The following is a 5091-nucleotide window of genomic DNA, read 5'->3' on the forward strand; positions in this document are numbered from 1 at the left end:
TTTGTATTATAAATGGGTTGATGTTGCCAGGACTGTTTTATAATCCCTGCTGTTTCTGACACCTAAAAGAGATCTCCACTCCTCCCCCTTCCCTAAAACATCAAAATTACAAGTGTTCATAGTTATGTCTCTATAAAGCATTTGTGTACTTGGGTCATCCCACCTAGAGGAATTTCAATAGATTTTTCTGAGGTTATGAAAATCAAAATTTGAGCTCACTTTGCTACAAACTCAAATCTCAAGTAATCATTAGATATCACATCTCATTAAATGTACATGACCATGAGTATATTTTGTCATCACTCTTAGCACATGACAATGGAGCACTGAATGATTATGTCACTTGCTAAAAGGAAAATTTCTTACTAAATATATAATCACTAAAAGGCATCATTCTGTCACAAATAGCAAAGCACACTTTTTGTCAATCAAATACCAAGGTGTGGGGTGGGGAATGGAGGCAAAAATTGTCAGAGATGGGATGATTTCTAGAGTGAGCTATTTTTACTTTACAGTGACTTTAGTAATATAGTTACTTTAGCATTAATTGGAAGAAAGTAATAAAAATATACTAAAAAGTTGCCTTGTGAAGAGTAGCATGAATCCTTTGGAAATAGTTTTTTTATTAAAAAGTAAGGCATTTAACATTATTGTGTTATAAGAAAGCATTTAGTATGTCTTCTGTGTTTATGATTTTTTAAAAAGACTCGAAAACTCTCAAAGAATTGCAGCTAAAGATCCTATTACTCAAAAGTACATCTTTTACATCTTTATTTTGTCCTTATTCTCATTCTAAATATAAATAAAGCAGGATATTACCATTTTAATGGCTAGTACCTAAGAGAGTATTTTTTCACAGATCAAGTTTAAACAACTTCTTGAACTAGTTAGGGTTTTCCTTTTTTTGTTCTCCTAGTGAAAGGAAGTGGCTACTCAAAGGAGCCAGAATGTTCCTGTTAAACTCTAAACTTGAATTGTAAAAGTGCAACTTTGGACTTTGAGTTGTCATTTTTAAATAGTGCAACTAGGTTAGTTGAAGTTATGCTTATAGTGAAGGATTTCAAGTAAATATTTTACCAGAAAAACTTCCTGTTTGTGATGTGCTTGTTTACTCATTTCCTTGACTTCTACCTGTGTCCCTCTGCACCCCTCCCCCATTCTCTGTGCTTTAAAGGATTAATTCCAACCATACCTATGGAATATGAAGATCTTTTTCTCTATACTGAACCAAATGCATGTTTTGATGACTTTTTGCATGTTTAGTGCTATCCTGGGTCTGTTACACAGGACAGGACTTATTGGCTGTTTTTGTAAGCACTAGTTTTGAAAGAGACTAACAAAATTAGGGAATAGTTGATACATTAGGTATTGCTAAGTTGAAGAGGAATTAGAGCAAGTGCAGGTTAGTATGGATTTTGAATTTTTGGCATCTCTTGGGGGAAGGTTGAACTCCATTTTAGGCCTGGATGAATGTATTGGGTTACATTAGGAAAAGGGAGAATTGAAGGATAGTGTAAACAAGCTATGAAGGTGAAAATATGTATATTTATTTCACCAAAGAGTGAAGACACTGATCAAATTTGAGCCTAGAGTGGCTTATTTAAGCTTTTTAATAGAACTAGCAGTGATAATAATGTTCAATAAGTGCTAACTGCTATTACTGTTGACTAAGGATTGTGCTAAACACTTTACCCATATTATTTAATCTCAGTGACCCTGAAATAGATTTTACTAGCCTCATTTTCTAAAGTAATTATGGAAAACCTATATAACTTGTCCAATGCTGTGTAGCTATAAGTAGAGGTAAAGCCAGTTTGAAGATAAACCTCTCTAACCCCAAAGCCTGTGTTCTAATTTTGATAGATAGGGGTTGATGAAGATAGAGAGAGCCTGAAAACCATGCCCTGGGCAACATGGGGCAAAATGGGACAAAAGTGGTGGAATGGGTTATTTCAAATGCACCTGTCTGCTGAGAACATCTAGAGAAGTGGAACCAAAGAAAACCCCTAAATACCCAATTATCTGAAGGACTGGACAGCTACCAAGGCAGTGAGGAATTGTGGGACCAATATCCAGGAGAGAAGGAAAGCCCAGGGAGATGGGCCTGGCATTTGATGTCCCTAGAGATAACTGTCAATTCAGAAAGGAGTATCTGAGGGCTAAGCAGCACTGTCATAGGTTATGAAGACAGAGAGACAAAGGATGGAGTCAGAAGCTGCCAGTGGTGGGGTAAATATTGGTAAGATCACAAACTTTTGATTGGGACTGTGGAGGGTCAATCCTAGAAGTAAAGTGAACTGAAAATAAACCACAATCTTCACAGGAATTGAAGCCCAGATTCAGATAACTTTAAACCCTGATTAGATTAAGATGTTTTGAGGTTGCTAATGCTCCTCATCTAACTTCTTTTCAGAGTTCATATACCATTTCTAGTTTTCTATAAAAGAATAGTCAAGCTCACAAAACAACACATGACTAAAAACAGAGGCAAGTGACATTAGAAACAGACACATAGGAAATCCTGATATTGGAGTTACCAGGCTTTAAAATAATTGTGATTACCTGGCTGGTGTGGTTCAGTGGATTGAGCCTCATCCCAGGCACCAAGAGGTTACCATTTTCATTTTTGGTCAGGGCACACGCCCAGGTTTCAGCTTGATCCCTAATAGGGGCCATGCAGGAGGCTACCAATCATGTTTCTTTCTCATTGATGTTTCTAGCTCTCCCTCCCCATTCCTTTCTCTCTAAAAAATTAATGAAAACATTTTTTAAAGTAAAATAATCGTGATCAGCATGTTTAAGCAATTCATTGACAAGATGGATGACCTTAACAAAAAATTAGAAATTTAAAAGTGGAAATTCTAGATAGAAGTAGTGAACCATAAGAGGGGTCAGAAGTAAACGGATAGACAAAGGTTTAGAAAATACAGAAGAAGAAAAAACTAAGAAATATGGAATAATGTGAGGAGGTTCAATGCATTTGTAATTGGAGTCCCAGAAGAAATGGAAGAGAGATATTAAAGTTTCTGAAAAGAGATGAAAGATATCAAGTCACAGAATCAAGAAGCACTTTGATCCCCAGGGGAAGATGAATACAGAAAGCCATACATAAACATATGCTGAGACCTAAAGATAAAATGGCAAATTTTAAAGTAAGCACAAGTAGGAGAATTTCCAGGTACTGTTAGTTGGACATGAAATATACTTGCTGAAGAAACTGAAGACTGAGAAAGGCTATTTGTTTTTGCTTGCAATAAAGGTGTGTTTGTATACTGACATCTTTTATATCAGATACAATGATAGGCATATAAAAAAGTTCAAATTGGTCCATTGAGGCACGGATGGCCCATGTTAGTAGTTTCGTATACTTTTAGAACTTGTGTGTTAATTTTCTGACCATGGTAAACATTGGTGTGATATCTAAAATGAAGAAGTGTCACTTTGCATAACTGCTTCCAGTCACCGTGCCATGATGCAACCGTTTACTATTATGGCCTCACAGGTAGATTATAGGAGCTTTGTGGCCTGGGATCTAAATCAGGCCTTTGGCTGCTCTCATCTGGCTTCACTTATCCTTGTCCCTCTGGTACTTTTCTCTCTCCCTCTAAGAATTATTCTTTCATCAATATTCTTTTCCAAAGAGTCCCCACCAACCCACTCCCTGCTATTTTTCTAGGCCCTTTTCTTCTAAAATCAACTTTATAGTGGTCTACATCCCTTGGTATCTAAATATTATTGACAGAAGGTTTGGGTTTATATATACACCACAGGCTAAACTGATAAAGACAAAGCTATCCAATTGATTCCAGTGTAGAGTGGGGGAAGTCTGGAAACAATGAAATGTAGTGTGTTAATATGCACATTTCACTGATACCACCAGTGAAATGTTCTGGCCTAACTAGGATAGAACATAGTAAGGACTAATATTCAGGGACGCAAGAGCCATTGATTTAAGACCTTCCATGTATTAAAAAGAACCATCAACAAAAATATTTGTCTCTGAAATAATTTTCCTTATTTAAATTGTATTGTGAACAATTTTTCCTAAGATGTTGGATTTAAAGTTCCCTATGACACACAACTTTTTAGGCAGAGTATGCAATTTTAAACATTGCTCATCCTTTTTGCCTTTTTAAATTTTTACATATTGGCTAACCCTGGGCCAATTATTAAACCTGTGTAATCATCTGTTGAGATTGGAAAGAACCTTGAGCTTATTTTTTTAATCTTTTCTGGACTGAGTTATGTTTCAAAGTATCAGCACGAAAGAAAACCATAGATGGCAAACGACTTAAACTCCTAAGTACGCTTGGCCTTAAACAATAAAAGTGTGGTTTTATTTTGATTGTTTTGCAGACTTTTTACTTTTGTAAAATCTAGAATAGCCAGCTTTATCAAGATCCACCTATTTTTCATTATTTCAAGTCTTTTATGACAGTTCTTTGAATGCCTTATGTCTCCTTCAATTCTGGGTGAAGAAATACTGCCATATTTTGCAATGACTGAATTCTTTAACTCTGGGCAGTTTACATTTAAAGTAACTGAATTAAAATAATACTGAATATAAACTGTAATTGGAAAATAAAATTTTAAAAAGACATTTTCAATTAATTTTACCTTTAGGCTCAAGCCCCACCATGGTCATGCAGGAGGCAGCCAATTGATTTTTCTCTCTTATCAATGTTTCTATCTCTCTATCCCTCTCTCTTCCTCTTTCACTAAACTTTAAAAATATATTTTAAAAAAGAAAATTTAAACTTTAAAAATGCAAAATAAAGTAACTGCATTAGATTTTGACTTTGAAGTCTCCAATCTTTAGTGTTTCTTCACGTTCTGTTTACTACTATGAAGTCATCCTGGCTATACCTATGTCATAGAGGTTTAATTCTGGATTCAGACTCTGGGTTCAAATGGTGACTTTTCCACTCACTACCATTCTGTGCCTGTTTCCTCGGGAGCTAAACTAGAGAAATTAAAAGTGTTTATAATAGGTTTGAAGTAAAGATCAGTGCCTTAGTACATGCAGGGTATATAAAACAAAAACAGTGTGGCTGACTAGATGGCCACTCATCTGAATTGGCTGATAGCTTT

The 5091-nt window shown here is 35.5% G+C and overlaps 1 protein-coding gene across 8 annotated transcripts in view; it reads left to right on the forward strand.

Annotated features, from left to right (window-relative positions):
• Positions 1 to 5091, forward strand: part of GK (glycerol kinase) — a 71487-nt gene that overhangs the window by 20763 nt on the left and 45633 nt on the right. The window lies entirely within an intron of this gene.

This window comes from Myotis davidii, unplaced genomic scaffold (genome assembly GCF_000327345.1).
Source record: "Myotis davidii unplaced genomic scaffold, ASM32734v1 scaffold790, whole genome shotgun sequence".
Lineage (NCBI taxonomy): Eukaryota > Metazoa > Chordata > Mammalia > Chiroptera > Vespertilionidae > Myotis > Myotis davidii.